The sequence below is a fragment of the Symphalangus syndactylus genome, chromosome 3 (assembly GCF_028878055.3).
Source record: "Symphalangus syndactylus isolate Jambi chromosome 3, NHGRI_mSymSyn1-v2.1_pri, whole genome shotgun sequence".
Taxonomy (NCBI): Eukaryota; Metazoa; Chordata; class Mammalia; order Primates; family Hylobatidae; genus Symphalangus; species Symphalangus syndactylus.
The window spans coordinates 5492253-5520169 of NC_072425.2; positions in this window are offsets into that span (position 1 = coordinate 5492253).

Sequence of the window (27917 nt, forward strand, 5' to 3'; positions counted from 1 at the left end):
TTTCACAGAATGCTACTGTGTAGTTTATATTTGAATATATTCCTTTTTCCACTATTACCCTCTTAGCGCTCCGGATGTGCACTTGCATTTTCTACAGAAAGAGTGTTCAGAACTGCGCATTCAAAAGTATGGTTTAACTCTGTTAGCTTAATGAACATATCAGAAATAAGTTTCACACAATGCTTCTGTGTAGTTTTTATTTGAAGATATTATTTTTCCCAATAGAGGCCTCTTAGCGCTCAGAATGTCCAATTGCAGTTTCTACAGAAAGAGTGTTTCAGAAAGGCTCAATCAAAAGTAAGGTTCAACTCTGTTAGTTGAATGCACAGAACAGAAAGAAGTTTCATACAATGCTTCTGTGTAGCTTATATTTGAACATATTCTTTTTTCCACTATTACCCACTTAGCGCTACGAATGTCCAGTTGCATTTTCTACAGACAGAGTGTTTCAAAACTGCTCAATCAAAAGTATGGTTTAACTCTGTTAGCTGAATGCTCAGATCAGAAAGAAGTTTCACAGAATGCTTCTGTGTAGTTTATATTTGAATATATTCCTTTTTCCACTACTACTCTCTTAGCGCTCCAAATGTCCAGTTGCATTTTCTACAGAAAGAGTGTTCAGATCTGCTCAATCAAAAGTATGGTTTAACTCTGTTAGCTGAATGCACAGATCAGAAAGAAGTTTCACAGAATGATTCTGTGTAGTTTATATTTGGAGACATTCCTTTTTCCACTATTACCCTCTTAGCGCTCCGAATCTCCACTTGCATTTTCTACAGAAAGAGTGTTTCAGAACGGCTCAATCAAAACTAAGGTTCAACTCTTTTAGTTGAACAAACAGAGCAGAAAGAAGTTTCACACAATTCTTCTGTGTAGTTTTTATTTGTAGACATTCTTTTTCCCAATATGGGCCTCTTAGCGCTCAGAATGTCCAATTGCAGTTTCTACAGAAAGAGTGTTTCAGAACGGCTCAATCAAAAGTAAGGTTCAACTCTGTTAGTTGAATGCACAGAACTGAAAGAAGTTTCATACAATGCTTCTGTGTAGTTTATATTTGAACATATACTTTTTTCCACTATTACCCACTTAGCGCTACGAATGTCCAGTTGCATTTTCTACAGACAGAGTGTTTCAAAACTGCTCAATCAAAAGTATGGTTTAACTCTGTTAGCTGAATGCTCAGATCAGAAAGAAGTTTCACAGAATGCTTCTGTGTAGTTTATATTTGAATATATTCCTTTTTCCACTACTACGCTCTTAGCGCTCCAAATGTCCAGTTGCATTTTCTACAGAAAGAGTGTTCAGATCTGCTCAATCAAAAGTATGGTTTAACTCTGTTAGCTGAATGCACAGATCAGAAAGAAGTTTCACCGAATGATTCTGTGTAGTTTATATTTGAAGACATTCTTTTTTCCACTATTACCCTCTTAGCGCTCCGAATCTCCACTTGCATTTTCTACAAAAAGAGTGTTTCATAACTGCTCCATCAAAAATATGTTTTATCTCTGTTAACTGAATTTACAGATCAGAAATAAGTTTCACAGAATGCATCTGTGTAGTTTTTATTTGAAGATATTCTTTTTCCCAATGTAGGCCTCTTAGCGCTTAGCATGTCCAATTGCAGTTCCTACAGAAAGAGTGTTTCAGAATGGCTCAATCAAAAGTAGGGTTCAACTCTGTTAGTTGAATGCACAGAACAGAAAGAATTTTCACAGAATGCTACTGTGTAGTTTATATTTGAATATAGTCCTTTTTCCACTATTACCCTCTTAGCGCTCCGAATGTCCACTTGCATGTTCTACAGAAAGAGTGTTCAGAACTGCGCATTCAAAAGTATGGTTTAACTCTGTTAGCTTAATGAACATATCAGAAATAAGTTTCACACAATGCTTCTGTGTAGTTTTTATTTGAAGATATTATTTTTCCCAATAGAGGCCTCTTAGCGCTCAGAATGTCCAATTGCAGTTTCTACAGAAAGAGTGTTTCAGAAAGGCTCAATCAAAAGTAAGGTTCAACTCTGTTAGTTGAATGCACAGAACAGAAAGAAGTTTCATACAATGCTTCTGTGTAGCTTATATTTGAACATATCCTTTTTTCCACTATTACCCACTTAGCGCTACGAATGTCCAGTTGCATTTTCTACAGACAGAGTGTTTCAAAACTGCTCAATCAAATGTATGGTTTAACTCTGTTAGCTGAATGTTCAGATCAGAAATAAGTTTCACACAATGCTTCTGTGTAGTTTTTATTTGAAGATATTATTTTTCCCAATAGAGGCCTCTTAGCGCTCAGAATGTCCAATTGCAGTTTCTACAGAAAGAGTGTTTCAGAAAGGCTCAATCAAAAGTAAGGTTCAACTCTGTTAGTTGAATGCACAGAACAGAAAGAAGTTTCATACAATGCTTCTGTGTAGTTTATATTTGAACATATTCTTTTTTCCACTATTACCCACTTAGTGCTACGAATGTCCAGCTGCATTTTCTACAGACAGAGTGTTTCAAAACTGCTCAATCAAAAGTATGGTTTAACTCTGTTAGCTGAATATTCAGATCAGAAAGAAGTTTCACAGAATGCTTCTGTGTAGTTTATATTTGAATATATTCCTTTTTCCACTACTATGCTCTTAGCGCTCCAAATGTACAGTTGCATTTTCTACAGAAAGAGTGTTCAGATCTGCTCAATCAAAAGTATGGTTTAACTCTGTTAGCTGAATGCACAGATCAGAAAGAAGTTTCACCGAATGATTCTGTGTAGTTTATATTTGAAGACATTCTTTTTTCCACTATTACCCTCTTAGCGCTCCGAATCTCCACTTGCATTTTCTACAAAAAGAGTGTTTCATAACTGCTCAATCAAAAATATGTTTTATCTCTGTTAACTGAATTTACAAATCAGAAATAAGTTTCACAGAATGCATCTGTGTAGTTTTTATTTGAAGATATTCTTTTTCCCAATGTAGGCCTCTTAGCGCTTAGCATGTCCAATTGCAGTTCCTACAGAAAGAGTGTTTCAGAACGGCTCAATTAAAAGTAGGGTTCAACTCTGTTAGTTGAATGCACAGAACAGAAAGAATTTTCACAGAATGCTACTGTGTAGTTTATATTTGAATATATTCCTTTTTCCACTATTACCCTCTTAGCGCTCCGGATGTGCACTTGCATTTTCTACAGAAAGAGTGTTCAGAACTGCGCATTCAAAAGTATGGTTTAACTCTGTTAGCTTAATGAACATATCAGAAATAAGTTTCACACAATGCTTCTGTGTAGTTTTTATTTGAAGATATTATTTTTCCCAATAGAGGCCTCTTAGCGCTCAGAATGTCCAATTGCAGTTTCTACAGAAAGAGTGTTTCAGAAAGGCTCAATCAAAAGTAAGGTTCAACTCTGTTAGTTGAATGCACAGAACAGAAAGAAGTTTCATACAATGCTTCTGTGTAGCTTATATTTGAACATATTCTTTTTTCCACTATTACCCACTTAGCGCTACGAATGTCCAGTTGCATTTTCTACAGACAGAGTGTTTCAAAACTGCTCAATCAAAAGTATGGTTTAACTCTGTTAGCTGAATGCTCAGATCAGAAAGAAGTTTCACAGAATGCTTCTGTGTAGTTTATATTTGAATATATTCCTTTTTCCACTACTACTCTCTTAGCGCTCCAAATGTCCAGTTGCATTTTCTACAGAAAGAGTGTTCAGATCTGCTCAATCAAAAGTATGGTTTAACTCTGTTAGCTGAATGCACAGATCAGAAAGAAGTTTCACAGAATGATTCTGTGTAGTTTATATTTGGAGACATTCCTTTTTCCACTATTACCCTCTTAGCGCTCCGAATCTCCACTTGCATTTTCTACAGAAAGAGTGTTTCAGAACGGCTCAATCAAAACTAAGGTTCAACTCTTTTAGTTGAACAAACAGAGCAGAAAGAAGTTTCACACAATTCTTCTGTGTAGTTTTTATTTGTAGACATTCTTTTTCCCAATATGGGCCTCTTAGCGCTCAGAATGTCCAATTGCAGTTTCTACAGAAAGAGTGTTTCAGAACGGCTCAATCAAAAGTAAGGTTCAACTCTGTTAGTTGAATGCACAGAACTGAAAGAAGTTTCATACAATGCTTCTGTGTAGTTTATATTTGAACATATACTTTTTTCCACTATTACCCACTTAGCGCTACGAATGTCCAGTTGCATTTTCTACAGACAGAGTGTTTCAAAACTGCTCAATCAAAAGTATGGTTTAACTCTGTTAGCTGAATGCTCAGATCAGAAAGAAGTTTCACAGAATGCTTCTGTGTAGTTTATATTTGAATATATTCCTTTTTCCACTACTACGCTCTTAGCGCTCCAAATGTCCAGTTGCATTTTCTACAGAAAGAGTGTTCAGATCTGCTCAATCAAAAGTATGGTTTAACTCTGTTAGCTGAATGCACAGATCAGAAAGAAGTTTCACCGAATGATTCTGTGTAGTTTATATTTGAAGACATTCTTTTTTCCACTATTACCCTCTTAGCGCTCCGAATCTCCACTTGCATTTTCTACAAAAAGAGTGTTTCATAACTGCTCCATCAAAAATATGTTTTATCTCTGTTAACTGAATTTACAGATCAGAAATAAGTTTCACAGAATGCATCTGTGTAGTTTTTATTTGAAGATATTCTTTTTCCCAATGTAGGCCTCTTAGCGCTTAGCATGTCCAATTGCAGTTCCTACAGAAAGAGTGTTTCAGAACGGCTCAATCAAAAGTAGGGTTCAACTCTGTTAGTTGAATGCACAGAACAGAAAGAATTTTCACAGAATGCTACTGTGTAGTTTATATTTGAATATATTCCTTTTTCCACTATTACCCTCTTAGCGCTCCGAATGTCCACTTGCATGTTCTACAGAAAGAGTGTTCAGAACTGCGCATTCAAAAGTATGGTTTAACTCTGTTAGCTTAATGAACATATCAGAAATAAGTTTCACACAATGCTTCTGTGTAGTTTTTATTTGAAGATATTATTTTTCCCAATAGAGGCCTCTTAGCGCTCAGAATGTCCAATTGCAGTTTCTACAGAAAGAGTGTTTCAGAAAGGCTCAATCAAAAGTAAGGTTCAACTCTGTTAGTTGAATGCACAGAACAGAAAGAAGTTTCATACAATGCTTCTGTGTAGCTTATATTTGAACATATCCTTTTTTCCACTATTACCCACTTAGCGCTACGAATGTCCAGTTGCATTTTCTACAGACAGAGTGTTTCAAAACTGCTCAATCAAATGTATGGTTTAACTCTGTTAGCTGAATGCTCAGATCAGAAATAAGTTTCACACAATGCTTCTGTGTAGTTTTTATTTGAAGATATTATTTTTCCCAATAGAGGCCTCTTAGCGCTCAGAATGTCCAATTGCAGTTTCTACAGAAAGAGTGTTTCAGAAAGGCTCAATCAAAAGTAAGGTTCAACTCTGTTAGTTGAATGCACAGAACAGAAAGAAGTTTCATACAATGCTTCTGTGTAGCTTATATTTGAACATATTCTTTTTTCCACTATTACCCACTTAGCGCTACGAATGTCCAGTTGCATTTTCTACAGACAGAGTGTTTCAAAACTGCTCAATCAAAAGTATGGTTTAACTCTGTTAGCTGAATGCTCAGATCAGAAAGAAGTTTCACAGAATGCTTCTCTGTAGTTTATATTTGAATATATTCCTTTTTCCACTACTACTCTCTTAGCTCTCCAAATGTCCAGTTGCATTTTCTACAGAAAGAGTGTTCAGATCTGCTCAATCAAAAGTATGGTTTAACTCTGTTAGCTGAATGCACAGATCAGAAAGAAGTTTCACAGAATGATTCTGTGTAGTTTATATTTGGAGACATTCCTTTTTCCACTATTACCCTCTTAGCGCTCCGAATCTCCACTTGCATTTTCTACAGAAAGAGTGTTTCAGAACGGCTCAATCAAATCTAAGGTTCAACTCTTTTAGTTGAACAAACAGAGCAGAAAGAAGTTTCACACAATTCTTCTGTGTAGTTTTTATTTGTAGACATTCTTTTTCCCAATATGGGCCTCTTAGCGCTCAGAATGTCCAATTGCAGTTTCTACAGAAAGAGTGTTTCAGAACGGCTCAATCAAAAGTAAGGTTCAACTCTGTTAGTTGAATGCACAGAACTGAAAGAAGTTTCATACAATGCTTCTGTGTAGTTTATATTTGAACATATACTTTTTTCCACTATTACCCACTTAGCGCTACGAATGTCCAGTTGCATTTTCTACAGACAGAGTGTTTCAAAACTGCTCAATCAAAAGTATGGTTTAACTCTGTTAGCTGAATGCTCAGATCAGAAAGAAGTTTCACAGAATGCTTCTGTGTAGTTTATATTTGAATATATTCCTTTTTCCACTACTACGCTCTTAGCGCTCCAAATGTCCAGTTGCATTTTCTACAGAAAGAGTGTTCAGATCTGCTCAATCAAAAGTATGGTTTAACTCTGTTAGCTGAATGCACAGATCAGAAAGAAGTTTCACCGAATGATTCTGTGTAGTTTATATTTGAAGACATTCTTTTTTCCACTATTACCCTCTTAGCGCTCCGAATCTCCACTTGCATTTTCTACAAAAAGAGTGTTTCATAACTGCTCAATCAAAAATATGTTTTATCTCTGTTAACTGAATTTACAGATCAGAAATAAGTTTCACAGAATGCATCTGTGTAGTTTTTATTTGAAGATATTCTTTTTCCCAATGTAGGCCTCTTAGCGCTTAGCATGTCCAATTGCAGTTCCTACAGAAAGAGTGTTTCAGAACGGCTCAATAAAAAGTAGGGTTCAACTCTGTTAGTTGAATGCACAGAACAGAAAGAATTTTCACAGAATGCTACTGTGTAGTTTATATTTGAATATATTCCTTTTTCCACTATTACCCTCTTAGCGCTCCGAATGTGCACTTGAATTTTCTACAGAAAGAGTGTTCAGAGCTGCGCATTCAAAAGTATGGTTTAACTCTGTTAGCTTAATGAACATATCAGAAATAAGTTTCACACAATGCTTCTGTGTAGTTTTTATTTGAAGATATTATTTTTCCCAATAGAGGCCTCTTAGCGCTCAGAATGTCCAATTGCAGTTTCTACAGAAAGAGTGTTTCAGAAAGGCTCAATCAAAAGTAAGGTTCAACTCTGTTAGTTGAATGCACAGAACAGAAAGAAGTTTCATACAATGCTTCTGTGTAGCTTATATTTGAACATATTCTTTTTTCCACTATTACCCACTTAGCGCTACGAATGTCCAGTTGCATTTTCTACAGACAGAGTGTTTCAAAACTGCTCAATCAAAGTATGGTTTAACTCTGTTAGCTGAATGCTCAGATCAGAAAGAAGTTTCACAGAATGCTTCTGTGTAGTTTATATTTGAATATATTCCTTTTTCCACTACTACTCTCTTAGCGCTCCAAATGTCCAGTTGCATTTTCTACAGAAAGAGTGTTCAGATCTGCTCAATCAAAAGTATGGTTTAACTCTGTTAGCTGAATGCACAGATCAGAAAGAAGTTTCACAGAATGATTCTGTGTAGTTTATATTTGGAGACATTCCTTTTTCCACTATTACCCTCTTAGCGCTCCGAATCTCCACTTGCATTTTCTACAGAAGGAGTGTTTCAGAACGGCTCAATCAAAACTAAGGTTCAACTCTTTTAGTTGAACAAACAGAGCGGAAAGAAGTTTCACACAATTCTTCTGTGTAGTTTTTATTTGTAGACATTCTTTTTCCCAATATGGGCCTCTTAGCGCTCAGAATGTCCAATTGCAGTTTCTACAGAAAGGGTGTTTCAGAACGGCTCAATCAAAAGTAAGGTTCAACTCTGTTAGTTGAATGCACAGAACTGAAAGAAGTTTCATACAATGCTTCTGTGTAGTTTATATTTGAACATATACTTTTTTCCACTATTACCGACTTAGCGCTACGAATGTCCAGTGGCATCTTCTACAGAAAGAGTGTTCAGATCTGCTCAATCAAAAGTATGGTTTAACTCTGTTAGCTGAATGCACAGATCAGAAAGAAGTTTCACAGAATGATTCTGTGTAGTTTATATTTGGAGACATTCCTTTTTCCAATATTACCCTCTTAGCGCTCCGAATCTCCACTTGCATTTTCCACAGAAAGAGTGTTTCAGAACGGCTCAATCAAAACTAAGGTTGAACTCTTTTAGTTGAACAAACAGAACAGAAAGAAGTTTCACACAATTCTTCTGTGTAGTTTTTATTTGTAGACATTCTTTTTGCCAATATAGTCCTCTTAGCGCTCAGAATGTCCAATTGCAGTTTCTACAGAAAGAGTGTTTCAGAACGGCTCAATCAAAAGTAAGGTTCAACTCTGTTAGTTGAATGCACAGAACAGAAAGAAGTTTCATACAATGCTTCTGTGTAGTTTATATTTGAACATATTCTTTTTTCCACTATTACCCACTTAGCGCTACGAATGTCCAGTTGCATTTTCTACAGACAGAGTGTTTCAAAACTGCTCAATCAAAAGTATGGTTTAACTCTGTTAGCTGAATATTCAGATCAGAAAGAAGTTTCAGAGAATGTTTCTCTGTAGTTTATATTTGAATATATTCTTTTTTCCACTACTACGCTCTTAGCGCTCCAAATGTCCAGTTGTATTTTCTACAGAAAGAGTGTTCAGATCTGCTCAATCAAAAGTATGGTTTTACTCTGTTAGCTGAATGCACAGATCAGAAAGAAGTTTCACCGAATGATTCTGTGTAGTTTATATTTGAAGACATTCTTTTTTCCACTATTACCCTCTTAGCGCTCCGAATCTCCACTTGCATTTTCTACAAAAAGAGTGTTTCATAACTGCTCAATCAAAAATATGTTTTATCTCTGTTAACTGAATTTACAAATCAGAAATAAGTTTCACAGAATGCATCTGTGTAGTTTTTATTTGAAGATATTCTTTTTCCCAATGTAGGCCTCTTAGCGCTTAGCATGTCCAATTGCAGTTCCGACAGAAAGAGTGTTTCAGAACGGCTCAATCAAAAGTAGGGTTCAACTCTGTTAGTTGAATGCACAGAACAGAAAGAATTTTCACAGAATGCTACTGTGTAGTTTATATTTGAATATATTCCTTTTTCCACTATTACCCTCTTAGCGCTCCAAATGTCCACTTGCATTTTCTACAGAAAGAGTGTTCAGAACTGCGCATTCAAAAGTATGGTTTAACTCTGTTAGCTTAATGAACATATCAGAAATAAGTTTCACACAATGCTTCTGTGTAGTTTTTATTTGAAGATATTATTTTTCCCAATAGAGGCCTCTTAGCGCTCAGAATGTCCAATTGCAGTTTCTACAGAAAGAGTGTTTCAGAAAGGCTCAATCAAAAGTAAGGTTCAACTCTGTTAGTTGAATGCACAGAACAGAAAGATGTTTCATACAATGCTTCTGTGTAGCTTATATTTGGACATATTCTTTTTTCCACTATTACCCACTTAGCGCTACGAATGTCCAGTTGCATTTTCTACAGACAGAGTGTTTCAAAACTGCTCAATCAAAAGTATGGTTTAACTCTGTTAGCTGAATGCTGAGATCAGAAAGAAGTTTCACAGAATGCTTCTGTGTAGTTTATATTTGAATATATTCCTTTTTCCACTACTACTCTCTTAGCGATCCAAATGTCCAGTTGCATTTTCTACAGAAAGAGTGTTCAGATCAGCTCAATCAAAAGTATGGTTTAACTCTGTTAGCTGAATGCACAGATCAGAAAGAAGTTTCACAGAATGATTCTGTGTAGTTTATATTTGGAGACATTCCTTTTTCCACTATTACCCTCTTAGCGCTCCGAATCTCCACTTGCATTTTCTACAGAAAGAGTGTTTCAGAACGGCTCAATCAAAACTAAGGTTCAACTCTTTTAGTTGAACAAACAGAGCAGAAAGAAGTTTCACACAATTCTTCTGTGTAGTTTTTATTTGTAGACATTCTTTTTCCCAATATAGGCCTCTTAGCGCTCAGAATGTCCAATTGCAGTTTCTACAGAAAGAGTGTTTCAGAACGGCTCAATCAAAAGTAAGGTTCAACTCTGTTAGTTGAATGCACAGAACAGAAAGAAGTTTCATACAATGCTTCTGTGTAGTTTATATTTGAACATATACTTTTTTCCACTATTACCCACTTAGCGCTACGAATGTCCAGTTGCATTTTCTACAGACAGAGTGTTTCAAAACTGCTCAATCAAAAGTATGGTTTAAATCTGTTAGCTGAATGCTCAGATCAGAAAGAAGTTTCACAGAATGCTTCTGTGTAGTTTATATTTGAATATATTCCCTTTTCCACTACTACGCTCTTAGCGCTCCAAATGTCCAGTTGCATTTTGTACAGAAAGAGTGTTCAGATCTGCTCAATCAAAACTATGGTTTAACTATGTTAGCTGAATGCACAGATCAGAAAGAAGTTTCACCGAATGATTCTGTGTAGTTTATATTTGAAGACATTCCTTTTTCCACTATTACCCTCTTAGCGCTCCGAATCTCCACTTGCATTTTCTACAAAAAGAGTGTTTCATAACTGCTCAATCAAAAATATGTTTTATCTCTGTTAACTGAATTTACAGATCAGAAATAAGTTTCACAGAATGCATCTGTGTAGTTTTTATTTGAAGATATTCTTTTTCCCAATGTAGGCCTCTTAGCGCTTAGCATGTCCAATTGCAGTTCCTACAGAAAGAGTGTTTCAGAACGGCTCAATCAAAAGTAGGGTTCAACTCTGTTAGTTGAATGCACAGAACAGAAAGAATTTTCACAGAATGCTACTGTGTAGTTTATATTTGAATATATTCCTTTTTCCACTATTACCCTCTTAGCGCTCCGAATGTCCAGTTGCATTTTCTACAGAAAGAGTGTTCCGAACTGCGCAATCAAAAGTATGCTTTAACTCTGTTAGCTTAATGAACATATCAGAAATAAGTTTCACACAAGGCTTCTGTGTAGTTTTTATTTGAAGATATTATTTTTCCCAATAGAGGCCACTTAGCGCTCAGAATGTCCAATGGCAGTTTCTACAGAAAGAGTGTTTCAGAAAGGCTCAATCAAAAGTAAGGTTCAACTCTGTTAGTTGAATGCACAGAACAGAAAGAAGTTTCATACAAGGCTTCTGTGTAGCTTATATTTGAACATATTCTTTTTTCCACTATTACCCACTTAGCGCTACGAATGTACAGTTGCATTTTCTACAGACAGAGTGTTTCAAAACTGCTCAATCAAAAGTATGGTTTAACTCTGTTAGCTGAATGCTCAGATCAGAAAGAAGTTTCACAGAATGCTTCTGTGTAGTTTATATTTGAATATATTCCTTTTTCCACTACTACTCTCTTTGCGCTCCAAATGTCCAGTTGCATTTTCTACAGAAAGAGTGTTCAGATCTGCTCAATCAAAAGTATGGTTTAACTCTGTTAGCTGAATGCACAGATCAGAAAGAAGTTTCACAGAATGATTCTGTGTAGTTTATATTTGGAGACATTCCTTTTTCCACTATTACCCTTTTAGCGCTCCGAATCTCCACTTGCATTTTCTACAGAAAGAGTCTTTCAGAACGGCTCAATCAAAACTAAGGTTGAACTATTTTAGTTGAACAAACAGAACATAAAGAAGTTTCACACAATTCTTCTGTGTAGTTTTTATTTGTAGACATTCTTTTTGCCAATATAGGCCTCTTAGCGCTCAGAATGTCCAATTGCAGTTTCTACAGAAAGAGTGTTTCAGAACGGATCAATCAAAAGTAAGGTTCAACTCTGTTAGTTCAATGCACAGAACAGAAAGAAGTTTCATACAATGCTTCTGTGTAGTTTATATTTGAACATATTCTTTTTTCCACTATTACCCACTTAGCGCTACGAATGTCCAGTTGCATTTTCTACAGACAGAGTGTTTCAAAACTGCTCAATCAAATGTATGGTTTAACTCAGTTAGCTGAATGTTCAGATCAGAAAGAAGTTTCACAGAATGCTTCTGTGTAGTTTATATTTGAATATATTCCTTTTTCCACTACTACGCACTTAGCGCTCCAAATCTCCAGTTGCATTTTCTACAGAAAGAGTGTTCTGATCTGCTCAATCAAAAGTATGGTTTAACTCTGTTAGCTGAATGCACAGATCAGCAAGAAGTTTCACCGAATGATTCTGTGTAGTTTATATTTGAAGACATTCCTTTTTCCACTATTACCCTCTTAGCGCTCCGAATCTCCACTTGCATTTTCTACAAAAAGAGTGTTTCATAACTGCTCAATCAAAAATATGTTTTATCTCTGTTAACTGAATTTGCAGATCAGAAATAAGTTTCACAGAATGCATCTGTGTAGTTTTTATTTGAAGATTTTCTTTTTCCCAATGTAGGCCTCTTAGCGCTTAGCATGTGCAATTGCAGTTTCTACAGAAAGAGTGTTTCAGAACGGCTCAATCAAAAGTAAGGTTCAACTCTGTTAGTTGAATGCACAGAACAGAAAGAATTTTCACAGAATGCTACTGTGTAGTTTATATTTGAATATATTCCTTTTTCCACTATTACCCTCTTAGCGCTCCGAATGTCCACTTGCATTTTCTACAGAAAGAGTGTTCAGAACTGCGCAATCAAAAGTATGGTTTAACTCTGTTAGCTTAATGAACATATCAGAAATAAGTTTCACACAATGCTTCTGTGTAGTTTTCATTTGAAGATATTATTTTTCCCAATAGAGGCCTCTTAGCGCTCAGAATGTCCAATTGCAGTTTCTACACAAAGAGTGTTTCAGAAAGGCTCAATCAAAAGTAAGGTTCAACTCTGTTAGTTGAATGCACAGAACAGAAAGAAGTTTCATACAATGCTTCTGTGTAGCTTATATTTGAACATATTCTTTTTTCCACTATTACCCACTTAGCGCTACGAATGTCCAGTTGCATTTTCTACAGACAGAGTGTTTCAAAACTGCTCAATCAAAAGTATGGTTTAACTCTGTTAGCTGAATGCTCAGATCAGGAAGAAGTTGCACAGAATGCTTCTGTGTAGTTTATATTTGAATATATTCCTTTTTCCACTACTACTCTCTTAGCGCTCCAAATGTCCAGTTGCATTTTCTACAGAAAGAGTGTTCAGATCTGCTCAATCAAAAGTATGGTTTAACTCTGTTAGCTGAATGCACAGATCAGAAAGAAGTTTCACAGAATGATTCTGTGTAGTTTATATTTGGAGACATTCCTTTTTCCACTATTACCCTTTTAGCGCTCCGAATCTCCACTTGCATTTTCTACAGAAAGAGTCTTTCAGAACGGCTCAATCAAAACTAAGGTTGAACTCTTTTAGTTGAACAAACAGAACAGAAAGAAGTTTCACACAATTCTTCTGTGTAGTTTTTATTTGTAGACATTCTTTTTGCCAATATAGGCCTCTTAGCGCTCAGAATGTCCAATTGCAGTTTCTACAGAAAGAGTTTTTCAGAACGGCTCAATCAAAAGTAAGGTTCAACTCTGTTAGTTCAATGCACAGAACAGAAAGAAGTTTCATACAATGCTTCTGTGTAGTTTATATTTGAACATATTCTTTTTTCCACTATTACCCACTTAGCGCTACGAATGTCCAGTTGCATTTTCTACAGACAGAGTGTTTCAAAACTGCTCAATCAAAAGTATGGTTTAACTCAGTTAGCTGAATGTTCAGATCAGAAAGAAGTTTCACAGAATGCTTCTGTGTAGTTTATATTTGAATATATTCCTTTTTCCACTACTACGCTCTTAGCGCTCCAAATCTCCAGTTGCATTTTCTACAGAAAGAGTGTTCTGATCTGCTCAATCAAAAGTATGGTTTAACTCTGTTAGCTGAATGCACAGATCAGCAAGATGTTTCACCGAATGATTCTGTGTAGTTTATATTTGAAGACATTCCTTTTTCCACTATTACCCCCTTAGCGCTCCGAATCTCCACTTGCATTTTCTACAAAAAGAGTGTTTCATAACTGCTCAATCAAAAATATGTTTTATCTCTGTTAACTGAATTTACAGATCAGAAATAAGTTTCACAGAATGCATCTGTGTAGTTTTTATTTGAAGATATTCTTTTTCCCAATGTAGGCCTCTTAGCGCTTAGCATGTGCAATTGCAGTTTCTACAGAAAGAGTGTTTCAGAACGGCTCAATCAAAAGTAAGGTTCAACTCTGTTAGTTGAATGCACAGAACAGAAGGAATTTTCACAGAATGCTACTGTGTAGTTTATATTTGAATATATTCCTTTTTCCACTATTACCCTCTTAGCGCTCCGAATGTCCACTTGCATTTTCTACAGAAAGAGTGTTCAGAACTGCGCAATCAAAAGTATGGTTTAACTCTGTTAGCTTAATGAACATATCAGAAATAAGTTTCACACAATGCTTCTGTGTAGTTTTTATTTGAAGATATTATTTTTCCCAATAGAGGCCTCTTAGCGCTCAGAATGTCCAATTGCAGTTTCTACAGAAAGAGTGTTTCAGAAAGGCTCAATCAAAAGTAAGGTTCAACTCTGTTAGTTGAATGCACAGAACAGAAAGAAGTTTCATACAATGCTTCTGTGTAGCTTATATTTGAACATATTCTTTTTTCCACTATTACCCACTTAGCGCTACGAATGTCCAGTTGCATTTTCTACAGACAGAGTGTTTCAAAACTGCTCAATCAAAAGTATGGTTTAACTCTGTTAGCTGAATGCTCAGATCAGAAAGAAGTTTCACAGAATGCTTCTGTGTAGTTTATATTTGAATATATTCCTTTTTCCACTACTACTCTCTTAGCGCTCCAAATGTCCAGTTGCATTTTCTACAGAAAGAGTGTTCAGATCTGCTCAATGAAAAGTATGGTTTAACTCTGTTAGCTGAATGCACAGATCAGAAAGAAGTTTCACAGAATGATTCTGTGTAGTTTATATTTGGAGACATTCCTTTTTCCACTATTACCCTCTTAGCGCTCCGAATCTCCACTTGCATTTTCTACAGAAAGAGTGTTTCAGAACGGCTCAATCAAAACTAAGGTTCAACTCTTTTAGTTGAACAAACAGAACAGAAAGAAGTTTCACACAATTCTTCTGTGTAGTTTTTATTTGTAGACATTCTTTTTCCCAATATAGGCCTCTTAGCGCTCAGAATGTCCAATTGCAGTTTCTACAGAAAGAGTGTTTCAGAACGGCTCAATCAAAAGTAAGGTTCAACTCTGTTAGTTGAATGCACAGAACAGAAAGAAGTTTCATACAATGCTTCTGTGTAGTTTATATTTGAACATATTCTTTTTTCCACTATTACCCACTTAGCGCTACGAATGTCCAGTTGCATTTTCTACAGACAGAGTGTTTCAAAACTGCTCAATCAAAAGTATGGTTTAACTCTGTTAGCTGAATGCTCAGATAAGAAAGAAGTTTCACAGAATGCTTCTGTGTAGTTTATATTTGAATATATTCCTTTTTCCACTACTACGCTCTTAGCGCTCCAAATGTCCAGTTGCATTTTCTACAGAAAGAGTGTTCAGATCTGCTCAATCAAAAGTATGGTTTAAATCTGTTAGCTGAATGCACAGATCAGAAAGAAGTTTCACCGAATGATTCTGTGTAGTTTATATTTGAAGACATTCCTTTTTCCACTATTACCCTCTTAGCGCTCCGAATCTCCACTTGCATTTTCTACAAAAAGAGTGTTTCATAACTGCTCAATCAAAAATATGTTTTATCTCTGTTAACTGAATTTACAGATCAGAAATAAGTTTCACATAATGCATCTGTGTAGTTTTTATTTGAAGATATTCTTTTTCCCAATGTAGGCCTCTTAGCGCTTAGCATGTCCAATTGCAGTTTCTACAGAAAGAGTGTTTCAGAACGACTCAATCAAAAGTAAGGTTCAACTCTGTTAGTTGAATGCACAGAACAGAAAGAAGTTTCATACAATGCTTCTGTGTAGTTCATATTTGAACATATTCTTTTTTCCACTATTACCCACTTAGCGCTACGAATGTCCAGTTGCATTTTCTACAGACAGAGTGTTTCAAAACTGCTCAATCAAAAGTAAGGTTCAACTCTGTTAGTTGAATGCACAGAACAGAAAGAAGTTTCATACAATGCTTCTGTGTTGTTTATATTTGAACATATTCTTTTTTCCACTATTACCCACTTAGCGCTACGAATGTCCAGTTGCATTTTCTACAGACAGAGTGTTTCAAAACTGCTCAATCAAAAGTATGGTTTAACTCTGTTAGCTGAATGCTCAGATCAGAAAGAAGTTTCACAGAATGCTTCTGTGTAGTTTATATTTGAATATATTCCTTTTTCCACTACTACGCTCTTAGCGCTCCAAATGTCCAGTTGCATTTTCTACAGAAAGAGTGTTCAGATCTGCTCAATCAAAAGTATGGTTTAAATCTGTTAGCTGAATGCACAGATCAGAAAGAAGTTTCACCGAATGATTCCGTGTAGTTTATATTTGAAGACATTCCTTTTTCCACTATTACCCTCTTAGCGCTCCGAATCTCCACTTGCATTTTCTACAAAAAGAGTGTTTCATAACTGCTCAATCAAAAATATGTTTTATCTCTGTTAACTGAATTTACAGATCAGAAATAAGTTTCACAAAATGCATCTGTGTAGTTTTTATTTGAAGATATTCTTTTTCCCAATGTAGGCCTCTTAGCGCTTAGCATGTCCAATTGCAGTTTCTACAGAAAGAGAGTTTCAGAACGGCTCAATCAAAAGTAAGGTTCAACTCTGTTAGTTGAATGCACAGAACAGGAAGAATTTTCACAGAATGCTACTGTGTAGTTTATATTTGAATATATTCCTTTTTCCACTATTACCCTCTTAGCGCTCAGAATGTCCACTTGCATTTTCTACAGAAAGAGTGTTCAGAACTGCGCAATCAAAAGTATGGTTTAACTCTGTTAGCTTAATGAACATATCAGAAATAAGTTTCGCACAATGCTTCTGTGTAGTTTTTATTTGAAGATATTATTTTTCCCAATAGAGGCCTCTTAGCGCTCAAAATGTCCAATTGCAATTTCTACAGAAAGAGTGTTTCAGAAAGGCTCAATCAAAAGTAAGGAACAACTCTGTTAGTTGAATGCACAGAACAGAAAGAAGTTTCATACAATGCTTCTGTGTAGTTTATATTTGAACATATTCTTTTTTCCACTATTACCCACTTAGCGCTACGAATGTCCAGTTGCATTTTCTACAGACAGAGTGTTTCAAATCTGCTCAATCAAAAGTATGGTTTAACTCTGTTAGCTGAATGCTCAGATCAGAAAGAAGTTTCACGGAATGCTTCTGTTTAGTTTATATTTGAATATATTCCTTCTTCCACTACTACTCTCTTAGCGCTCCAAATGTCCAGTTGCATTTTCTACAGAAAGAGTGTTCAGATCTGCTCAATCAAAAGTATGGTTTAACTCTGTTAGCTGAATGCACAGATCAGAAAGAAGTTTCACAGAATGATTCTGTGTAGTTTATATTTGGAGACATTCCTTTTTCCACTATTACCCTCTTAGCGCTCCGAATCTCCACTTGCATTTTCTACAGAAAGAGTGTTTCAGAACGGCTCAATCAAAACTAAGGTTCAACTCTTTTAGTTGAACAAACAGAACAGAAAGAAGTTTCACGCAATTCTTCTGTGTAGTTTTTATTTGTAGACATTCTTTTTCCCAATATAGGCCTCTTAGCGCTCAGAATGTCCAATTGCAGTTTCTACAGAAAGAGTGTTTCAGAACGGCTCAATCAAAAGTAAGGTTCAACTCTGTTAGTTGAATGCACAGAACAGAAAGAAGTTTCATACAATGCTTCTGTGTAGTTCATATTTGAACATATTCTTTTTTCCACTATTACCCACTTAGCGCTACGAATGTCCAGTTGCATTTTCTACAGACAGAGTGTTTCAAAACTGCTCAATCAAAACTATGGTTTAACTCTGTTAGCTGAATGCTCAGATCAGAAAGAAGTTTCACAGAATGCTTCTGTGTAATTTATATTTGAATATATTCCTTTTTCCACTACTACGCTCTTAGCGCTCCAAATGTCCAGTTGCATTTTCTACAGAAAGAGTGTTCAGATCTGCTCAATCAAAAGTATGGTTTAACTCTGTTAGCTGAATGCACAGATCAGAAAGAAGTTTCACCGAATGATTCTGTGTAGTTTATATTTGAAGACATTCCATTTTCCACTATTACCCTCTTAGCGCTCCGAACCTCCACTTGCATTTTCTACAAAAAGAGTGTTTCATAACTGCTCAATCAAAAATATGTTTTATCTCTGTTAACTGAATTTACAGATCAGAAATAAGTTTCACAGAATGCATCTGTGTAGTTTTTATTTGAAGATATTCTTTTTCCCAATGTAGGCCTCTTAGCGCTTAGCATGTCCAATTGCAGTTTCTACAGAAAGAGTGTTTCAGAACGGCTCAATTAAAAGTAAGGTTCAACTCTGTTAGTTGAATGCACAGAACAGAAAGAATTTTCACAGAATGCTACTGTGTAGTTTATATTTGAATATATTCCTTTTTCCACTATTACCCTCTTAGCGCTCCGAATGTCCACTTGCATTTTCTACAGAAAGATTGTTCAGAACTGCGCAATCCAAAGTATGGTTTAACTCTGTTAGCTTAATGAACATATCAGAAATAAGTTTCACACAATGCTTCTGTGTAGTTTTTATTTGAAGGTATTATTTTCCCAATAGAGGCCTCTTAGCGCTCAGAATGTCCAATTGCAGTTTCTACAGAAAGAGTGTTTCAGAAAGGCTCAATCTAAAGTAAGGTTCAACTCTGTTAGTTGAATGCACAGAACAGAAAGAAGTTTCATACAATGCTTCTGTGTAGCTTATATTTGAACATATTCCTTTTTCCACTATTACCCACTTAGCGCTACGAATGTCCAGTTGCATTTTCTACAGACAGAGTGTTTCAAAACTGCTCAATCAAAAGTATGGTTTAACTCTGTTAGCTGAATGCTCAGATCAGAAAGAAGTTTCACAGAATGCTTCTGTGTAGTTTATATTTGAATATATTCCTTTTTCCACTACTACTCTCTTAGCGCTCCAAATGTCCAATTGCATTTTCTACAGAAAGAGTGTTCAGATCTGCTCAATCAAAAGTATGGTTTAACTCTGTGAGCTGAATGCACAGATCAGAAAGAAGTTTCACAGAATGATTCTGTGTAGTTTATATTTGGAGACATTCCTTTTTCCACTATTACCCTCTTAGCGCTCCGAATCTCCACTTGCATTTTCTACAGAAAGAGTGTTTCAGAACGGCTCAATCAAAACTAAGGTTCAACTCTTTTAGTTGAACAAACAGAACAGAAAGTAGTTTCACACAATTCTTCTGTGTAGTTTTTATTTGTAGACATTCTTTTTCCCAATATAGGCCTCTTAGCGCTCAGAATGTCCAATTGCAGTTTCTACAGAAAGAGTGTTTCAGAACGGCTCAATCAAAAGTAAGGTTCAACTCTGTTAGTTGAATGCACAGAACAGAAAGAAGTTTCATACAATGCTTCTGTGTAGTTTATATTTGAACATATTCTTTTTTCCACTATTACCCACTTAGCGCTACGAATGTCCAGTTGCATTTTCTACAGACAGAGTGTTTCAAAACTGCTCAATCGAAAGTATGGTTTAACTCTGTTAGCTGAATGCTCAGATCAGAAAGAAGTTTCACAGAATGCTTCTGTGTAGTTTATATTTGAATATATTACCTTTTCCACTACTACGCTCTTAGCGCTCCAAATGTCCAGTTGCATTTTCTACAGAAAGAGTGTTCAGATCTGCTCAATCAAAAGTATGGTTTAACTCTCTTAGCTGAATGCACAGATCAGAAAGAAGTTTCACCGAATGATTCCGTGTAGTTTATATTTGAAGACATTCCTTTTTCCACTATTACCCTCTTAGCGCTCCGAATCTCCACTTGCATTTTCTACAAAAAGAGTGTTTCATAACTGCTCAATCAAAAATATGTTTTATCTCTGTTAACTGAATTTACAGATCAGAAATAAGTTTCACAGAATGCATCTGTGTAGTTTTTATTTGAAGATATTCTTTTTCCCAATGTAGGCCTCTTAGCGCTTAGCATGTCCAATTGCAGTTTCTACAGAAAGAGTGTTTCAGAACAGCTCAATCAAAAGTAAGGTTCAACTCTGTTAGTTGAATGCACAGAACAGAAAGAATTTTCACAGAATGCTACTGTGTAGTTTATATTTGAATATATTCCTTTTTCCGCTATTACCCTCTTAGCGCTCCGAATGTCCACTTGCATTTTCTACAGAAAGAGTGTTCAGAACTGCGCAATCAAAAGTATGGTTTAACTCTGTTAGCTTAATGAACATATCAGAAATAAGTTTCACACAATGCTTCTGTGTAGTTTTTATTTGAAGATATTATTTTTCCCAATAGAGGCCTCTTAGCGCTCAGAATGTCCAATTGCAGTTTCTACAGAAAGAGTGTTTCAGAAAGGCTCAATCAAAAGTAAGGTTCAACTCTGTTAGTTGAATGCACAGAACAGAAAGAAGTTTCATACAATGCTTCTGTGTAGCTTATATTTGAACATATTCTTTTTTCCACTATTACCCACTTAGCGCTACGAATGTCCAGTTGCATTTTCTACAGACAGAGTGTTTCAAAACTGCTCAATCAAAAGTATGGTTTAACTCTGTTAGCTGAATGCTCAGATCAGAAAGAAGTTTCACAGAATGCTTCTGTGTAGTTTATATTTGAATATATTCCTTTTTCCACTACTACTCTCTTAGCGCTCCAAATGTCCAGTTGCATTTTCTACAGAAAGAGTGTTCAGATCTGCTCAATGAAAAGTATGGTTTAACTCTGTTAGCTGAATGCACAGATCAGAAAGAAGTTTCACAGAATGATTCTGTGTAGTTTATATTTGGAGACATTCCTTTTTCCACTATTACCCTCTTAGCGCTCCGAATCTCCACTTGCATTTTCTACAGAAAGAGTGTTTCAGAACGGCTCAATCAAAACTAAGGTTCAACTCTTTTAGTTGAACAAACAGAACAGAAAGAAGTTTCACACAATTCTTCTGTGTAGTTTTTATTTGTAGACATTCTTTTTCCCAATATAGGCCTCTTAGCGCTCAGAATGTCCAATTGCAGTTTCTACAGAAAGAGTGTTTCAGAACGGCTCAATCAAAAGTAAGGTTCAACTCTGTTAGTTGAATGCACAGAACAGAAAGAAGTTTCATACAATGCTTCTGTGTAGTTTATATTTGAACATATTCTTTTTTCCACTATTACCCACTTAGCGCTACGAATGTCCAGTTGCATTTTCTACAGACAGAGTGTTTCAAAACTGCTCAATCAAAAGTATGGTTTAACTCTGTTAGCTGAATGCTCAGATAAGAAAGAAGTTTCACAGAATGCTTCTGTGTAGTTTATATTTGAATATATTCCTTTTTCCACTACTACGCTCTTAGCGCTCCAAATGTCTAGTTGCATTTTCTACAGAAAGAGTGTTCAGATCTGCTCAATCAAAAGTATGGTTTAAATCTGTTAGCTGAATGCACAGATCAGAAAGAAGTTTCACCGAATGATTCTGTGTAGTTTATATTTGAAGACATTCCTTTTTCCACTATTACCCTCTTAGCGCTCCGAATCTCCACTTGCATTTTCTACAAAAAGAGTGTTTCATAACTGCTCAATCAAAAATATGTTTTATCTCTGTTAACTGAATTTACAGATCAGAAATAAGTTTCACATAATGCATCTGTGTAGTTTTTATTTGAAGATATTCTTTTTCCCAATGTAGGCCTCTTAGCGCTTAGCATGTCCAATTGCAGTTTCTACAGAAAGAGTGTTTCAGAACGACTCAATCAAAAGTAAGGTTCAACTCTGTTAGTTGAATGCACAGAACAGAAAGAAGTTTCATACAATGCTTCTGTGTAGTTCATATTTGAACATATTCTTTTTTCCACTATTACCCACTTAGCGCTACGAATGTCCAGTTGCATTTTCTACAGACAGAGTGTTTCAAAACTGCTCAATCAAAAGTAAGGTTCAACTCTGTTAGTTGAATGCACAGAACAGAAAGAAGTTTCATACAATGCTTCTGTGTTGTTTATATTTGAACATATTCTTTTTTCCACTATTACCCACTTAGCGCTACGAATGTCCAGTTGCATTTTCTACAGACAGAGTGTTTCAAAACTGCTCAATCAAAAGTATGGTTTAACTCTGTTAGCTGAATGCTCAGATCAGAAAGAAGTTTCACAGAATGCTTCTGTGTAGTTTATATTTGAATATATTCCTTTTTCCACTACTACGCTCTTAGCGCTCCAAATGTCCAGTTGCATTTTCTACAGAAAGAGTGTTCAGATCTGCTCAATCAAAAGTATGGTTTAAATCTGTTAGCTGAATGCACAGATCAGAAAGAAGTTTCACCGAATGATTCCGTGTAGTTTATATTTGAAGACATTCCTTTTTCCACTATTACCCTCTTAGCGCTCCGAATCTCCACTTGCATTTTCTACAAAAAGAGTGTTTCATAACTGCTCAATCAAAAATATGTTTTATCTCTGTTAACTGAATTTACAGATCAGAAATAAGTTTCACAAAATGCATCTGTGTAGTTTTTATTTGAAGATATTCTTTTTCCCAATGTAGGCCTCTTAGCGCTTAGCATGTCCAATTGCAGTTTCTACAGAAAGAGAGTTTCAGAACGGCTCAATCAAAAGTAAGGTTCAACTCTGTTAGTTGAATGCACAGAACAGAAAGTATTTTCACAGAATGCTACTGTGTAGTTTATATTTGAATATATTCCTTTTTCCACTATTACCCTCTTAGCGCTCAGAATGTCCACTTGCATTTTCTACAGAAAGAGTGTTCAGAACTGCGCAATCAAAAGTATGGTTTAACTCTGTTAGCTTAATGAACATATCAGAAATAAGTTTCGCACAATGCTTCTGTGTAGTTTTTATTTGAAGATATTATTTTTCCCAATAGAGGCCTCTTAGCGCTCAAAATGTCCAATTGCAGTTTCTACAGAAAGAGTGTTTCAGAAAGGCTCAATCAAAAGTAAGGAACAACTCTGTTAGTTGAATGCACAGAACAGAAAGAAGTTTCATACAATGCTTCTGTGTAGTTTATATTTGAACATATTCTTTTTTCCACTATTACCCACTTAGCGCTACGAATGTCCAGTTGCATTTTCTACAGACAGAGTGTTTCAAATCTGCTCAATCAAAAGTATGGTTTAACTCTGTTAGCTGAATGCTCAGATCAGAAAGAAGTTTCACGGAATGCTTCTGTTTAGTTTATATTTGAATATATTCCTTCTTCCACTACTACTCTCTTAGCGCTCCAAATGTCCAGTTGCATTTTCTACAGAAAGAGTGTTCAGATCTGCTCAATCAAAAGTATGGTTTAACTCTGTTAGCTGAATGCACAGATCAGAAAGAAGTTTCACAGAATGATTCTGTGTAGTTTATATTTGGAGACATTCCTTTTTCCACTATTACCCTCTTAGCGCTCCGAATCTCCACTTGCATTTTCTACAGAAAGAGTGTTTCAGAACGGCTCAATCAAAACTAAGGTTCAACTCTTTTAGTTGAACAAACAGAACAGAAAGAAGTTTCACGCAATTCTTCTGTGTAGTTTTTATTTGTAGACATTCTTTTTCCCAATATAGGCCTCTTAGCGCTCAGAATGTCCAATTGCAGTTTCTACAGAAAGAGTGTTTCAGAACGGCTCAATCAAAAGTAAGGTTCAACTCTGTTAGTTGAATGCACAGAACAGAAAGAAGTTTCATACAATGCTTCTGTGTAGTTCATATTTGAACATATTCTTTTTTCCACTATTACCCACTTAGCGCTACGAATGTCCAGTTGCATTTTCTACAGACAGAGTGTTTCAAAACTGCTCAATCAAAACTATGGTTTAACTCTGTTAGCTGAATGCTCAGATCAGAAAGAAGTTTCACAGAATGCTTCTGTGTAATTTATATTTGAATATATTCCTTTTTCCACTACTACGCTCTTAGCGCTCCAAATGTCCAGTTGCATTTTCTACAGAAAGAGTGTTCAGATCTGCTCAATCAAAAGTATGGTTTAACTCTGTTAGCTGAATGCACAGATCAGAAAGAAGTTTCACCGAATGATTCTGTGTAGTTTATATTTGAAGACATTCCATTTTCCACTATTACCCTCTTAGCGCTCCGAACCTCCACTTGCATTTTCTACAAAAAGAGTGTTTCATAACTGCTCAATCAAAAATATGTTTTATCTCTGTTAACTGAATTTACAGATCAGAAATAAGTTTCACAGAATGCATCTGTGTAGTTTTTATTTGAAGATATTCTTTTTCCCAATGTAGGCCTCTTAGCGCTTAGCATGTCCAATTGCAGTTTCTACAGAAAGAGTGTTTCAGAACGGCTCAATTAAAAGTAAGGTTCAACTCTGTTAGTTGAATGCACAGAACAGAAAGAATTTTCACAGAATGCTACTGTGTAGTTTATATTTGAATATATTCCTTTTTCCACTATTACCCTCTTAGCGCTCCGAATGTCCACTTGCATTTTCTACAGAAAGATTGTTCAGAACTGCGCAATCCAAAGTATGGTTTAACTCTGTTAGCTTAATGAACATATCAGAAATAAGTTTCACACAATGCTTCTGTGTAGTTTTTATTTGAAGGTATTATTTTCCCAATAGAGGCCTCTTAGCGCTCAGAATGTCCAATTGCAGTTTCTACAGAAAGAGTGTTTCAGAAAGGCTCAATCTAAAGTAAGGTTCAACTCTGTTAGTTGAATGCACAGAACAGAAAGAAGTTTCATACAATGCTTCTGTGTAGCTTATATTTGAACATATTCTTTTTTCCACTATTACCCACTTAGCGCTACGAATGTCCAGTTGCATTTTCTACAGACAGAGTGTTTCAAAACTGCTCAATCAAAAGTATGGTTTAACTCTGTTAGCTGAATGCTCAGATCAGAAAGAAGTTTCACAGAATGCTTCTGTGTAGTTTATATTTGAATATATTCCTTTTTCCACTACTACTCTCTTAGCGCTCCAAATGTCCAATTGCATTTTCTACAGAAAGAGTGTTCAGATCTGCTCAATCAAAAGTATGGTTTAACTCTGTGAGCTGAATGCACAGATCAGAAAGAAGTTTCACAGAATGATTCTGTGTATTTTATATTTGGAGACATTCCTTTTTCCACTATTACCCTCTTAGCGCTCCGAATCTCCACTTGCATTTTCTACAGAAAGAGTGTTTCAGAACGGCTCAATCAAAACTAAGGTTCAACTCTTTTAGTTGAACAAACAGAACAGAAAGTAGTTTCACACAATTCTTCTGTGTAGTTTTTATTTGTAGACATTCTTTTTCCCAATATAGGCCTCTTAGCGCTCAGAATGTCCAATTGCAGTTTCTACAGAAAGAGTGTTTCAGAACGGCTCAATCAAAAGTAAGGTTCAACTCTGTTAGTTGAATGCACAGAACAGAAAGAAGTTTCATACAATACTTCTGTGTAGTTTATATTTGAACATATTCTTTTTTCCACTATTACCCACTTAGCGCTACGAATGTCCAGTTGCATTTTCTACAGACAGAGTGTTTCAAAACTGCTCAATCGAAAGTATGGTTTAACTCTGTTAGCTGAATGCTCAGATCAGAAAGAAGTTTCACAGAATGCTTCTGTGTAGTTTATATTTGTATATATTACCTTTTCCACTACTACGCTCTTAGCGCTCCAAATGTCCAGTTGCATTTTCTACAGAAAGAGTGTTCAGATCTGCTCAATCAAAAGTATGGTTTAACTCTCTTAGCTGAATGCACAGATCAGAAAGAAGTTTCACCGAATGATTCCGTGTAGTTTATATTTGAAGACATTCCTTTTTCCACTATTACCCTCTTAGCGCTCCGAATCTCCACTTGCATTTTCTACAAAAAGAGTGTTTCATAACTGCTCAATCAAAAATATGTTTTATCTCTGTTAACTGAATTTACAGATCAGAAATAAGTTTCACAGAATGCATCTGTGTAGTTTTTATTTGAAGATATTCTTTTTCCCAATGTAGGCCTCTTAGCGCTTAGCATGTCCAATTGCAGTTTCTACAGAAAGAGTGTTTCAGAACAGCTCAATCAAAAGTAAGGTTCAACTCTGTTAGTTGAATGCACAGAACAGAAAGAATTTTCACAGAATGCTACTGTGTAGTTTATATTTGAATATATTACTTTTTCCACTATTACCCTCTTAGCGCTCCGAATGTCCACTTGCATTTTCTACAGAAAGAGTGTTCAGAACTGCGCAATCAAAAGTATGGTTTAACTCTGTTAGCTTAATGAACATATCAGAAATAAGTTTCACACAATGCTTCTGTGTAGTTTTTATTTGAAGATATTATTTTTCCCAATATAGGCCTCTTAGCGCTCAGAATGTCCAATTGCAGTTTCTACAGAAAGAGTGTTTCAGAAAGGCTCAATCAAAATTAAGGTTCAACTCTGTTAGTTGAATGCACAGAACAGAAAGAAGTTTCATACAATGCTTCTGTGTAGTTTATATTTGAACATATTCTTTTTTCGACTATTACCCACTTAGCGCTACGAATGTCCAGTTGCATTTTCTACAGACAGAGTGTTTCAAAACTGCTCAATCAAAAGTATGGTTTAACTCTGTTAGCTGAATGCTCAGATCAGAAAGAAGTTTCACAGAATGCTTCTGTGTAGTTTATATTTGAATATATTCCTTTTTCCACTACAACTCTCTTAGCGCTCCAAATGTCCAGTTGCATTTTCTACAGAAAGAGTGTTCAGATCTGCTCAATCAAAAGTATGGTTTAACTCTGTTAGCTGAATGCGCAGATCAGAAAGAAGTTTCACAGAATGATTCTGTGTAGTTTATATTTGGAGACATTCCTTTTTCCACTATTACCCTCTTAGCGCTCCGAATCTCCACTTGCATTTTCTACAGAAAGAGTGTTTCAGAACGGCTCAATCAAAACTAAGGTTCAACTCTTTTAGTTGAACGAACAGAACAGAAAGAAGTTTCACACAATTCTTCTGTGTAGTTTTTATATGTAGACATTCTTTTTCCCAATATAGGCCTCTTAGCGCTCAGAATGTCCAATTGCAGTTTCTACAGAAATAGTGTTTCAGAACGGCTCAATCAAAAGTAAGGTTCAACTCTGTTAGTTGAATGCACAGAACAGAAAGAAGTTTCATACAATGCTTCTGTGTAGTTCATATTTGAACATATTCTTTTTTCCACTATTACCCACTTAGCGCTACGAATGTCCAGTTGCATTTTCTACAGACAGAGTGTTTCAAAACTGCTCAATCAAAAGTATGGTTTAACTCTGTTAGCTGAATGCTCAGATCAGAAAGAAGTTTCACAGAATGCTTCTGTGTACTTTATATTTGTATATATTCCTTTTTCCACTACTACTCTCTTAGCGCTCCAAATGTCCAGTTGTATTTTCTACAGAAATAGTGTTCAGATCTGCTCAATCAAAAGTATGTTTTAACTCTGTTAGCTGAATGCACAGATCAGAAAGAAGTTTCACAGAATGATTCTGTGTAGTTTATATTTGGAGACATTCCTTTTTCCACTATTACCCTCTTAGCGCTCCGAATCTCCACTTGCATTTTCTACAGAAAGAGTGTTTCAGAACGGCTCAATCAAAACTAAGGTTCAACTCTTTTAGTTGAACAAACAGAACAGAAAGAAGTTTCACACAATTCTTCTGTGTAGTTTTTATTTGTAGACATTCTTTTTCCCAATATAGGCCTCTTAGCGCTCAGAATGTCCAATTGCAGTTTCTACAGAAAGAGTGTTTCAGAACGGCTCAATCAAAAGTAAGGTTCAACTCTGTTAGTTGAATGCACAGAACAGAAAGAAGTTTCATACAATGCTTCTGTGTAGTTTATATTTGAACATATTCTTTTTTCCACTATTACCCACTTAGCGCTACGAATGTCCAGTTGCATTTTCTA